A 15,238-nucleotide genomic window follows, 5' to 3' on the forward strand; every position below is an offset into this window, starting at 1 on the left:
AATGTTAGCTCATCTCTACCACAACTTGAGAGACTATGTTTACTATGAGGGAAAGAGTTTGATTACATGAACTCTCCTTCAGGTCTGGATGTTCAAGCACATCACATGTACGAGGCTAGTGGCATTCCCAGTGGATATTACCTTTGATTAGCTCGGGTGCATGCATATTCATGCACGAGACCTTGGTGGAGATGAGACTAGTTGTATTGGAGAGTTGTTATAGACCATCTTTGACTTGATGATATTATATGGAGGCCTTACAGATAGATGGATGCTAGGTCGAGTCAAAATGTATAGTTATGAAAGATGCAATGAGATCGATTACTAGAGGGTCACCACAGTTTCATCATCGTCCCATTCTATTTCAACAGAATGATGGGGCAGTTCAATCTGTAGTAGTGCTATCCCACAACAGTACCAATCTACATATGACACTCTTGTAGTGTTGTGAGACCAAGAGTTAGACCTAGACCTACATCATAGGATGTGGAGATTAGTAATGATTAGGAAGAGGGGAGATAGGATAGGTATGTCCCCCCACTCGGTGATGACAAAGGGGTACAACAAAACTATGTGAGATACTATGAGGGCTCCTACCTAGAAGCCATATTTCCTCTAGACTATTCAAGAGGGAATCTTGTTCCTTGGGTGAGACCAATGTAGTCACACAGTAAGGAGAGAGGAGATGATACATCCAAGGAGCTTAGTGAGATACATGGGGAGGTGTAGGAGATGGAGGAGTAGGAGCAAGAGTAGGACGTCTCTCATGATCATGCGAGAGATGAGATTTGAAAGACCAATCTTTTGGTATTAGAGGATTGAGGATAGGGTGTTATGGGAGAGGGGGATGATGCAACCTTAGAGAGGTGTAAGAGAGGAGAGAGCAGCAAGGCCATGCCCCAAGCTACAATAGCTCAAACTCCTACCTCATCTGATCCTACTTGGCAAGAAGGGCATCCAGGCAAGAAAATGTGTTTAGAATTAAATTTGAATTGCTTTTGATTATTGATGAGATATATATGTATATGTATAATTAATATGAAATTCTCTCTCTATAGCTAGCGCATAGGGATGGTGTGACTTTATCTGTCACGTAAAGTTTGGTGATATGATCACATCATCACACATTCCACAATCATCATAGATCACACACATATCTCAATAGAGTTTCAGGCATCATGAGTATGTGTTTGATGTTGTTAGGGTGGAGCTATAGATTGCATGTGAGGAGAGGGAGCAACCACAACATGAGCTCATGGAGGCTCAAGTAGAGTTGACGATGTATAGAGCTATCATGATGGATAGGGATGGGAGGAGCTCATCTAAGAGTCACTCACATTCCATATCAACGTATTAAAATACACCTATGGGATCACCATACTAGGGTCCAAAGGGCTTAGGTCACCACCATCCATAGAGGTTCTGATATGAGACACCACAATTTGTATGAGTGGTGATATATATATTTGTGTATCAAAAACTATGGTTTTATATATATGTGATGATGTTTTCTCAAATTTGTTCCTTGAAATGAAAAAAAGTATGTTATATTGCTTTGATTAAAAGTAACAAATATGGTAAACAACATGTATGTCTAATTTAATTCTTATGTGATTGATTTCTCAATGTCATCATGATTAAATCAATACATGTGTGATTTAACTAAAAAACCTAAGTGTTTAATTAAATACTACTATTGATGATATAATGTATCTATGTTAAATTACATGCCAATGTGATCTAATTAACATATGTCTTAATCAAACACAACATGATGTAATCTAACATAATACATATAAGAATTGAATGATAAGCTAACATTAAGAAATGTAAATTCCTAAGAAATTACATAATGAGTTCAAGACAACCAACTTTTTTCAAGAATGAAGCAATGCATATTCAATAACAACTTCCTAGATCCACATGCTTTGATGAAGAAATGGTAGCATACCACTCAATAAATATGAGAAAGGAAGAATCAAGGACAAAAAGGAAGGAAGAAATCTAAACATAATATCTATGAAGATGCATATCATTTATGGGTTCCTTAAGAGGTGTACCTTCTATATCTTCTATTTTGTAAGGACCTGATTTGTAGGTATCAGTGATGATGTATGGTCTGTTGTCTCAATTTTTTAACTTTTAAAAAATTGACAACCCCTACAAATTTTTACTCAAAATTCATAGTTTTTTCTCTAAGGCATATTTTATGAGGTAAAAAAATCATTTTGTTTTCATCTAGTCATATGCATGATTGTTTTTGTCATCTTTGCCCAAGTTTTGGTTGATTTTCTCTTTCATTTTATTATCTTTTTGTGCAATTTTGAGTTTCAATTCAGTCACTGCAAGTAGGAACTTTTTGAAGTCACTACAAGTAGGAACTTTTTGGTCTCATTGCAAGTAAGTCTCTTGCAACTTGCAATGGGGGTTCCAAGACCTGATTGCAAGTAAGTTTCTTATAACTTGTAATCGGGGTTCAAAGTCCCAATTGCAAGTAAGTTTCTTATAACTTGAAATGGGGGTTCCAAGACCTGATTGCAAGTAAGTCTCTTGCAACTTTCAATGGGGGTTCTAAGACTCGATTGCAAGTAAGTTTCTTATAACTTACAATGGGGGTTCCATGACCCGATTGCAAGTAAGTTTCTTAAAACCTGCAATGGGTTCCAAGACCCAATTGCAAGTAAGTCTCTTTCAACTTGCATTGGGGGTTCCAAGACTCGATTGCAAGTAAGTCTCTTGTAACTTGCAATCAGGATTTCAAGACCTGATTGCAACTATGAAAGTTCTTATATTTCTATTGCAAGTCTTTCTATTGTCTTTGCTTGCAATCAAGTTTTAGTAACCCAATTGCAAGCATGTAACCCTTTGTCTTGAAATTGCAAGTTTCCTTACTTGCAATTGGGTCCTAGAGACGCAATTGCAAGAGGTCTTAATACATGTAAAGACAGTAAGAAAAAGATAGTGCTATCATATGTTGTGACATTAAATGAAAATGGTATGTTGTCATATGCACATAGAGGGTCAAAATGGCATGAACCATGAAGCACAAAATAGTGGCCAAGTCAAGTCGTATCTAAAATTAGGGATGACGGTTCTAGTCTCACCATTAGGAATATTTTCTTTCCTTTACCAAATGTGGATGTCAACGCCATGGTAAGAGAGAACTTGACAAATGAAGAAGTAATATAGCAGAGGAATGTATTGTAGCAACACTATGAGATAAAAAACAGTGATTTTCACTATCACAATGGCCAACAAAGAATTTTAAATATCTTCAAGTTTAGTGGTTGATCTTCATGAGGTCATTGTAATTACCATTCATGGTCAAATGATGCAAGTTGTTGCTCCTGAATAAATACCTTCACCAATCTCAAATACTTCAAGTTCTAGCATCTTGTAGCAGCATGAAGACCTCTTAGACAAAGGATGGTGTAAATAGAGTTGTGTCTCAGACACTTAGATTAGTTTCAATTATGAATTTGTAATTTCCCTTTGACAAACTACATGTAATGTCAAAATTTGTAATTGCAAGTAGTCACATTACTTGCATTCTTGTAACTTGTAATTGCATGTAAATAAATTATAAATTGTTTAGCAATAGGACTGTAATTTGAATAAGTCATAGTTAGTTGTGGAAAAAGTCTCAGTTAGTTAGACTTCTCCCACTTTTTTCTCTGAACTCCTCTTCTACATATATAGGAGGGTGCTCTAGATGTAATTTTGATCTTCTCAACAAGTAAGAAAACTCTGCACAAATTTACAGTCATAAATACTTTGTGCTTCATACTTGTAAATTGTTTTCTCAAGTAATATCAAGAAGGCTTTGAGTTTCAAACTTTGTGTTGAAGTCATACCCATATATCCATTGTGTTCTTGTGTCATGGTGGTATATTTTTCTTCATTTACTTGAGATTGTAATGAGATTGTTGAAAGGAGCATTAACCTAATTTTTTTCAGACTTTGTGCTACAAATAGTGAAGGTTAAATTAGCATAGTTATGTGTTCATGATAGGAAGAAGCTATAAGACTTTTTGCTTGTGTTTGTTCTTGTTTATATTAGAAGTGCATTATATTGAAAGACTCTGAGATGTTGTAAGTTGCATATTGTCATCATATTAATCATTCTAGAAGGCAGATATGATAGTAGGAAAGTAAAGACTTTGAGCTTTGTTTCTATACTCCCATCTTGGGGAAGTGACAAAAGACTTTAGTCTTTCATAGAAACTTCACTTCCTTTTGTATAAGAATCTTTGTAATTGTTAATGTTTCTTAAGTTGTTTTATTTGTTTCTAAATTGCAGTTTCTTTTCTGAAAAGAGAAAAGAAAATCTTTTTTGAAGAAGAGAAAAGGATGTTTTCCCACCCAAGTTAGATTAGTGCTTATATATCATAGTTAATTTTTAATAGTGGGAAAGGGGGAGCATTCCCTTAAAATTAGGAGAGTTTTTAACTCACACACTGTGGCTAAAGCCACAATTTTGTACGCCTCCAGAGGTGTATAAAATTTTCAACCAATAGTTTTTGGCGACTCTGTTGGAGATATGATACACATCCAAAGGCCTCATGCTTTTGGTTGAAGTATACCCATATCCTATTCATTGTAATTTTTTTTCTTGTAATTTCTCAAGCTTTCACCAAGGACATGCAAAATGGCTTCTCAAGATCCTTGGGGGAATGCTTTTGGTTCATTGAATCTGACTTCACCTTTACATGCTCTTCCTAATGGTTCGAGGAAGAAGTTTCCCAAGTTCTTTGGAAATGGACAACAACATCCAGACGAACATCTTACTGCCTTCTATATTGCATCTGGTGTGCTTGGTGTGGAACATGAGGATGTTTCAATGGGAATTTTCATGGAAACTTTACAAGGTGCAGTTGCAGATTGGTTCTACCACCTTGCACCACAAACCATCACAAACTGGACAACTCTCAAAAACAAAGTTTGAGGAAAGGTTCAAGCTTGTAGAGGATGTGTATGCATCTTTATCACAACTCACTTAAATGTAAAAAGAGCCACAAGAACCCATGTGGGAGTTTGTGGCTAATTTTAACAAGTTGTCTAACAGAATTCCAATGGTGGTTCAACTCGCTACTAAAAATTTGAAGTGCTTCTTCATCAATGCTCAGTTGTCCGAGGTAAGTTTCTTGTTGAGAAGGGAAATTCCAAGAGACCTTGCAGCTGCACAAACCTTAGCATTTGAGGTTGAAGATGATCTTATCCTTGCAAATAAGATAAAGATAGAACCAAATGGGTCCAGAGAAAATTCTCGTTTGGAATCATTGTCTACCAAGAGAACATATTCCATGGTGTAGAGGTTGGTTAATGAGCTACTTGCCCTAAAAAATACAATAGCTCAAGGCGTATTCTCTTCCCCTTACAAAGACATTCCAAGGAGGCTATATCCAAATACTGCTCCTAGTTATGTAGCTAGAAATCAGGACAAGCTTCCTTCACCACCACAAAAGCTTGTACTTGAGGCACCACAGACAAATGCAAAAGTGGATAATTCTGAATCTAAATAAAGTAATCTTGCTAATCTCTTCCAAGAGAAGGAAGCATACATAGTTGTCGACTCTCATATCTGGTCACTACGTTATCAAAGAGTTGTTGAGAAAGATATCATGGGGAATAAACAACAAGAGGTTGAAGGCCACTTTTCCAACATGTTGGTGAAGGAGTATCATCATATCATGAGATGTAAAAATATGGACAAGCATGAAGATACCAGTCAAGTTGAACAAGATGAAAAGAATGCATCTATATTTCAAGGTCATGAACTTGAACATATTATGCATAAAGAAGATAACAAGGAACTCGATGAAGACCTATTCACAAACATAATAGAGGAATTTTGTTCAAGTCTTGATGACAATTCTCTCAAATCTAAAGTTTGTGAATAGCATGACGAAGCAAGTTATGTAGCCATGTTTTTGTAGCATTGTAAATTGTACACCCTTAATTGGGTGGTACAATTCCACGCTTAGGTTAACAACCACGTTAGTGTGTTTCACTTTGCATTTTTAATTTCCTATAGGTATTTAATTAATTAATTTAGTTAAATCTAAATTTTTGTTTTATCACTCCACACATCATAAAATTGGGCCCTTAATCTTAAGTGTTCTCCTTTTTATTTATCTTTTTAATCGATTAATTCATCAAAGCCCTAATTAGGTCCTATTTTGACCTTCAAGGCCTAATTTTGCATATCTAAACACCTTGAATTGTCACACCCACTTGGGGATCATGTTTTGGTGGTATTATAATGTTTAAATCCAAATGCATTCGAAAATATATCAATTCTAGTTTGGGCTTTTATCAAAAACAAAGTTAGGGTTTCATATATATTACCTTTCCTTTCCTCGTTTGAAGGATCCAATTTTATAGCAATAGAAGGAGCCTCTTATGAAGTGAAAGTATAGGTTATGTGAAGTCGTCAATCAACAAATCCAACATTCATCAAATGTACATCAACTATTCTCATCATCAATTGAAGATTTGAAGATATTGAAGAATAATAGGAGATGACCGATTGTTGATTGGCGTGTACCTCTCCCTTAGGGTTTGGTATAGTTTCATTTTATTTTCATCTTCATATGAGTTTCTTAACACTTATTTTCAAATCTACTTTATTGTTTTAGATCCATTATTGCATTTGTGGTTTAAATCATTCTCATTTTCATTTAGGGTTTATACTCAAAAGAACAGGGTAGAACTCTAATTCTTGCATTTTAGCTTATTTAGGATCTTATACACAAATAAGGTTTTAGAACACACACGTTTCAATAAATTATTGGCTATTTATAGAGATGGAAATAACTAAAACAAGGGTTTTGAATAAGGAAAAAACCTATATAGCCACTCAAACAACATTTTTCAAATTGTAGGTGCAGGTATAGGAATCTGATAGATGCACGATCTTCAGGAAAGCCAGGTTCTATAGGTATAGATCCAGATCTAGAAGGAGGTCCCAAATATTTGGGACCAGAGTGCCCAACACTCTAGTCTAGAAATAGAGTGCCTAACGCCCTGGTCCTCTACATTTTGGTGCTTTTTGTGTCAGTTCAGTGTCTTAGGACTTCAGGTTGCAGAATCCAAAAGATCAACTTAGTGCAATCTCAAAGACCAGAGCACCTAGTGCCCATGGGGGCTTCACTTAGTGAACCTGGGTTACAGCACGTGCGTTCATGGAATACTAAAGAATCCCCCTATTTTCAAAAAACAATGCCTTTAACTCCTTTTTTGTCACCCCCTCCCAATACATAGGCTGAATTAAAAGCCCCCCTATTTTTGCCAAATATTATATTTTTTCATAGTCCGAATTAAGAAATCCCCTCTTTTCACCGATATGCAATATATTGTACCCTCATTTTTTGGATATTAAACCCCCCAATATGAATGCACGTGATATAATATTGCCTAGCCAGTGAAGCCCCTATGCCAGTGCTCTAGTTTGGCCCAATTCAACCCAATTTCTGGTGATAGGTGCATATCTGAGTTTCATTTCCAATTCTATACTTTGTGCATCAGTTTCATATCTACATTTTCCTATATTTCAGTTTATATTTACATTTTTAGTCATCTCCTTAGTATAGTTTGTCACATTGTCACATTTTGCACATCTCCTCTTCATAGCAACAAAGGAATAGAATCCCTAAAAGATATTCCTTGACTCTCTTTCATAATAAGTCAAAGTGAATCATCTCCTTAGAAGCTTTCGTAATCCAGTGTGTGAACGAGAGTGTGATTAGGTCCTAATTCACTTGATTCCATTTTCTTCCAACACATTTTGGTTATCCCAACCTTATGAGATTTGCATTTCTTAGTTAGATCTAGTTGTTGCATGTTTCCTTTCATTCAAAAAACATAAAAAATTCCAAAAATATTTTATGTATTTGTGTGTTTTAGTTTTTGTATGCATTTTTATTTTCAAATATGTTATATCTTTATTTAAAAAATTTTCATTCATATGATGATGCATTTTCTTATGATGATTATGTGTTTAGTAAAGAACTCGATGAGGCTTTTGATGATTTTTTATATCCCAAACCATCTAGATCAACATTTTGACAAAGACTGGTCAACCTTGTTACTATGTCATTTCGTAGTGATGATGAAGATAAGTCAAATGATTCTTCTCATGAAGTTATTCCTATCAAGTCATCCTCCAAATCTATTAACATGGTGATTTATAACAATCCCCTTTATGATGATTTGTCTCCTTTTTAATCTAAATATAAATCATTTAGTAGAGATGGCCATGCTATTTTGGATGATGCCCTTAATGATTTCATTTCTATTGCAACTTATTCAAACAATGATCATACATCTAAGAGGTTAATTAACATGATAAATGTGAATAAACACAACTTTCAAACACCTTCTAATCAACATTTCTTTGTAGTTCAAGGTGCTAATCCTTCTTCAATTTCACAACCTCCTAATAAGCCTCTTTTTGTGGTTCAAGGTGGTTATGGTAATGATGCCTTTTGCACTCTAAACAAACTCATTATTATTGTGCAAGGAGGATATCCCACTGAGAGTCCTTATGAGTATGCTAAACAAATTACTAGAGAGAATTATAATTCAATTTCTCATTCATATAACACAAGGAACAATAGGAAACCTAATCCTCCTTAGGTTATTCCATCTTCACTTCCTACTTCTCAACCAATTCTTCCACAAGTGCCTCGTATTTCACAAACTCTTGGTAAGGAGTATGATATTATTGAACAACTTAAAGATACTCCCGCCAAGATATCTCTTTGGGATCTAATTCAAACTTCTTCCATGCATCATGGAATATTACAAGATGCTTTAAAAACCTTAGATGTCCCACCCGCAATGACACCTAATAATATGGCTTATTTGATTGACTTCATTACCACCCTTAAATCTCAAATTGTGTTTGCACAAGATGAGCTACCCTCTCATGAGGTTCAACACCAATATGATCCTCTTATGATTGTTGTCCTTATTAGTAGTAACATTATAAGATGAACCCTTGTTGATAATGGCTCCAACCTTAACATTTGTAGCATTAATCTATTACATAAGATTAAGTTGGACACATCTCTTATTAAACCAGATTCTCTTACTATTCGTGGCTTTGATAATGTGGCTAGGTCTTCGCTTGGTATTATAACCTTACCTGTCAAGGTAGGACCTGTTATTTTGCCCACACCTATTCATGACATGCCCGATAATTTGACCTACAATATTTTGTTAGGGTGACCTTGGATTCATAGTATGCAAGCTATCCCTTCCACTTTGCATAGACATGTTAAGTTCATTTATAACAACAAGATGTATGCTTTATTTCCCAATACCAATTTACAAGTTTGTTTAGAAACATCCTCTTCCAAATCTTCTTCGATTGAATCTTCCCCGACTATTTCTAATACTTCTTCAAACATCCTTTCTCCATTAACTACTCTTACTTCTTCAAGTGATTCTAATGCACCTAAAGAAGATTCCATGCAAATTGAATAACCATCTTCTCTCGAAGAGACTTCTTCTCCCAAGGGAGTCCTCTTAAGTGATGATTTGGGGTCCTTATACTTTACACTTACCTTTGTGGGAGAATAAAAATTCCCTACAAGAGAACCTAAGATTTAAAAGAAGAAAGATATGGACGAACCTAAAAATCAATCCACTTTTTCTAAGCAATTAAGTAAGAAAATTTGTGGTTGCTTCAAAATATGCACCTCCATCCGCTTCTAATTCAACTGATTATGACATTTAGAAATTTGAGGCCCCTCCTTCCCTTACTGAAATGGCTTCCCTTTATGGTCTGGGTTTTCACATCTTAACTAAGAGTGGATATAATGGTAATAGTTGTAGTGCTCAAGAACAAGGGATAAAAGTTCCTCTAGAAAACAATGCTTGTGAAACATCTTTTGGACTTGTATATAATTCCTCCAAACCCACCAATGCTTCTAAGAGACCAATCCTTAATGTCAATGTCATTTTCTCTTCTAATTCTCTTTCCTTAAAAAATCTTGAATATGTTGATTTTGATTCTAGTCAACCTTCCTTTGATGTCTTCCCTACCGATGATTCCTTGGTTGAGTTCCTAGGAGCCTATGATAATGTTCCTCGATATTATCATAATCATGGATTTCCCTATTGTTTGTGATAACTCAATGATGAGCTGATAGTACTAACCTGGTACTAAGAGGGGGGGTGAATCAGTACAGACAAAAATACAGTCCTAAACCGGTCTGACAGTAGACACTTCAACTAACTGGCAAACAGTGACACCAGTTTGAAATAGAGTGCAATCGGTAAAGCTAAGATTGACTGAAACAAGCATTAACCGGTTACTCACCTAGCTTTTCACTCAACTCAAGACTACCCTACCATTTCTCCCTTATGCATAAATAGGTAATCTATCATCAGATCATAATAATAGCTAGTTCAATATGTTTTATTGACATGCATAAAACATAGAACCATCATATGCTTGACAGACAATAGCAAAGCATTAGAAGATAAAAGCATCACACATGACACACATATTTTTCATGTGGAAACCCAACTAGGAAAAACCACGGTGGGGATGAATACCCACAAGCTATTTTTGAACTCTTTAGAAGTCCACTCTGTTAGGAGCCTTGTCCAGTTAGAGACATTACAATAGGTTTTGCTAGGAATCGATCCTGTTAGAGATCACCCGGTTAAGGGATGGCTACAATACCCGGTTAAGGGTTAAACCTTATTAAAGGTTACCTTGTTAGAGGATTTCAAGAACTCAATAGCTAAAGGATTTCGAACTCAATAGCTTTGAATTACCCTGTTAAAGGATTTACAACAAGCCGGTTAAGGCTACCCTGTTAAGGGATTTTCCAACTGTTGAGGTGGTTAGAGATCAACAAGTATTACAATGATCTGGTAACAACACTTAATGCCAATGTAGATCCGCTTAAGCTCCTCTTCACCTTCTGCACTTACACTTTGTAGGTATCACTTCTCTCCTTTTGGTCTGGCAAGAATCACGTATCCCTTCTCTTGGATACTCACACACAACTTTTGCCAACAACCTCAGAAAGAGAGACAACATTGACCTTATAGGAAAACAGATAGGTTGGTAGCATAAACCCTAAACCCTAAACCTATTAGGTTAAGGAATTCAAATGGTTCAATCCTAACCGTTGAGCACACTACATTAAATGCAACAGTTCTTGATCCAATCTGAAGACATTCTCCATCATCCATTTCCATTGATTTTATGGTGGCTGATAACCCATCACACGTTATCACCATTTTACAGACTTCTCACATTCTCGAGGTAGATAGGAACAATCTCCTTCATGCAAGATCCTTCACGTGCACAAGGCTTACATGGCAACACGATCCATTCTTTGTTATCATGCTAACTCATCACACAAAGTCACCGGTTGAGCCACACAGGCTTGAAGCACTTAAACCAGAAACCCTGAAGTTGAGACTACCAACCGGTAGTCATACAACACTTCCATATGCCGGTTCCCATAACTATATGCTAGTTCATCATGAATAAACACACCACTTCACTTTGGCACAAATTTTGGTTCACAGTGTTATACCAGTTCTCTCATATGTTGGTTCTCACCTCTTCAACATATTGACATCAATGACAACATACAATGTCATTATGTCCTCATATCGATTCACATAATGCCAACAATCTCCCCCTTTGGCATTGATGGCAATATACAAAGATATCTCTCTGCTTCACATCTTCTCCCCCAATTTCTGCAGATATCTTCTTCGCTTCACATCTTCTCCCCCTTTGACAACAATGCCAAAGTGGAGGCACAAGCTTCCTTGTTCCATTATGCCGCTCCCCCTGAGGAGTAGCATCCTTCAACACATCAATCCAAAATAAATTTGACTATGCAATACCTGACTGATGTGGAGCATATGCTTTTAGTTTACCTCCTGAAGGGGCAACACCCCTAATTCACCTCTTAAGTACATAAATGTAGTCTTTGGGAGAGGCTTGGTAAATATGTCTACTAACTGCTCCTTACTGGAAACATGTTCCAATGCAATCTCTTTGTTCTGAACCTTTTCCCTTAAGAAATGATACTTAAGCTCAAAGTGCTTGGTTCTAGAATGTAAAACTGGATTATTGGAGATTTTAATTGCACTAGTATTGTCACAAAATATACTTACCGGTTCAGATACAGGAAATTTGAAGCCATTTAATACATGCTTCATCCAAATTGTCTGAGTGCAGTTCATGAAAGCTGCAACATACTCTGCTTCCGCTATAGACTGAGAGATACAACTCTACTTCTTACTCATCCATGAGACTAGTCTACCACCAAGAAAGAATGCACCACCAATTGTGCTTTTTTCGGTCATCTATATTGCCTGCCCAATCAGCATCTGTGTATACTTTCAAGTTGAAATCCTTGCTATAAGAATACCACAATCCATAGTCAACAGTTCCCTTTAGATACCTAAGAATTTGCTTGACTGCAACCAAGTGAGATTCTCTTGGGCTTTTCTGGAATCTTGCAGTAATGCCAACTACATGTGCAATATCCGGTCTGCTATGCACTACATAATGCAACTTACCAATCATTGATTGGTATTCATTCTCATCAACCAATTCTGAGTCATCTTCTTTAGATAGTTTACAACCGGTCACCATCGGAGTACCAACCGGTTTGCTATCTTCCATGTCAAAGGTCTTCAACACCTCTTTGGCATACTTGGACTGAGTGATAAAGATTCCATCCTTCATCTGTTGGATCTATAGTCTAATGAATAATTTAATCTCCCCTATGAGTGACATTTCAAACTCTTTCTTCATCTCATCTGCAAACTCATGACTCGTCTTTTCATCTCCACCAAAGATAATGTCATCAACAAATACCTCACAGATCAGGATCTGATCTCCTTCAGACTTCAAGTAGATATTACTATCTTCACTTGTTCTCTCAAATCCAATCTTCACAAGATGGGAATGTAGACGTTCATACCATGCTCTAGGTGCCTACTTTAGGCCATATAAGGCTTTATGTAGCCTACATACCATGTCACTGTCTTCAAATAGGGCAAATCCATCTGGTTGCTCTATATACACTTCCTCTTCAAGTACACCATTTAGGAATGCAGATTTTACATCCATTTGATATACCTTGAAGCCTTTAAAAGCTGCATATGCAAGAAGCATACAAACTCCTTCCAATCTGGCTATAGGAGCAAAGGTTTCTCCATAGTCTTCTCCTTCTTCTTGAGAATATCCTTTGCATAGCAATTTGGCTTTGTTTCTAATCACTGTGCCATCCTCATTTAGCTTATTTCTGAAGACCCATTTGGTACCAATGACATTTTTATGCTCCGGTCTGGGTACCAAAGACCATGCACCATTTTTCTCTATCTGGTCAAGTTCCTCTTCCATTGCCTTGATCCAGTCTTCATCTTTATGTGCCTCTTTGAATGTTTTATGCTCAAATTCAAAGATCATACATGAGTTTTCTTTAACCTTTCTTCTTGTAAGGATTCTTCAATCCTTATCTCCTATGATCTACTTAGGATCATGATTCAGCTTGACATACTAAGGAATGGTCTTGATAGATTCCTCTTTCTTTTCTTCTTCATCCTCATCTCCATCCATATCAGCATCTACATTTGTTGGTGTAGGAACATTATTACTGGTACTCGGTTGGCTGTCAACCAGTTCCCAGAAGGTTGCAACCGGTTCGTTTACCGCTTGCTCACTGCCAGTTTCCTCAGTTTTCTCAAAGGTTTCATCAACTCTTACATTGATGCTTTCCATAATTCTCTGAGTCTTATTGTTGAAACACTTGAGAGCTTTTCTCTTGGTGGAATATCCTAAGAATATTCCCTCATCACATTTCGCATCAAATTTGCTCTGGTGTTCACTCCTCTTGATGTAATATTTGCTACCAAACACTCTAAAGTAGCTGACCACAAGTGTCTTACCGGTCCAATACTCATAAGGAGTTTTATCCTTACCTTTCTTGATGAGTACCTGGTTCATTGTGTAGACTGCAGTGCTCACTGCTTCTCTCCAAAAGGTGTGAGCTACCTTTCCTTGAATCAACATGGTTCTAGCTGCTTCAACCACAATCTGGTTATTCGTCTCTGCTAGGCCATTCTATTGTGGAGTCCGAGGGGCAGACAATTGCCTCTTGATGCCATGTTCTTCACATTACTTGTTGAATTCATCGGAAGTGAATTCCCCTCCTTGATCAGTTCTCAGGTACTTGATCCTTTTACCGCTTTCCTTCTACACTAATGCTCTGAAAGATTTGAACTTTACAAAGGCTTTAGACTTGTCTTTCAAGAATGTGACCCACATCATTCTTGAGCAGTCATCAGTGAGAATCATGAAGTACCTATCACCCTGCACACTTCTAGTTTTCATAGGACCACACAAATCAGTATGCACAAGATCAAGCAAGTTGTCAGTAGTGAAAGATTTACCTTTAAAGGTTGAGGAAGACATTTTCCCCAATTGACACTCTCTGCACAAGGTATTATCCGGTTTGCTTAGCACCGACAACCCTCTAACTACCTTGATCTTACTAGCCTTCACAATGTTATCAAAGTTTACATGGCAGAGTCTCCTATTCCATATCCAGCTATCATCAAATTTAGCCATAAGACATGTACTTATATTTGCATTTAGATGAAATAGGTTACCTTTGGTCTGCATGCCGATGGCCACCAATTCACCATTCTTTCCTTTGATTCTACAAACTCCATTCTTGAATTCCAGAGTGAGGCCACTATCATTCAGCTGGGCAACACTCAGAAGTTTGTGTCTGAGACCATCAACCTAGTACACATTGTCAGCACTACTCTTTCCATTTAGAGAGATGGATCCTCTGCCTTTGACCATGCATGGTGCATCATTTCCAAAGTGAACCACACCACCATCATACTCCTCCAAGGATAGAAACTTGCTCCGGTCACCAGTCGTATGGTGAGAACAACCACTGTCAATGATCCACTCATTGGAAATATCAAACCGGGAGACAAGAGCCTTCTTGTCTGACACATCTTCTTTGATAGCAACAAACACAATATCTTCATTTTCTTCATCCTCTGATTCCTCATCTGTGACACCTTCATCAACTGCCACAAAATAGTTTCTCTAGTTTCCTCCTTTGAACTTCTTGAACCTTTCCGGTTTGTCCTTGTTGTCCCCATTAGGACAATTTACAACACTATGTCCTATCCAGTTACAAGAAAAGCATTTCAAAGGTATCTTACCTCT

The sequence above is a fragment of the Cryptomeria japonica genome, chromosome 1 (assembly GCF_030272615.1).
Source record: "Cryptomeria japonica chromosome 1, Sugi_1.0, whole genome shotgun sequence".
NCBI lineage: Eukaryota > Viridiplantae > Streptophyta > Pinopsida > Cupressales > Cupressaceae > Cryptomeria > Cryptomeria japonica.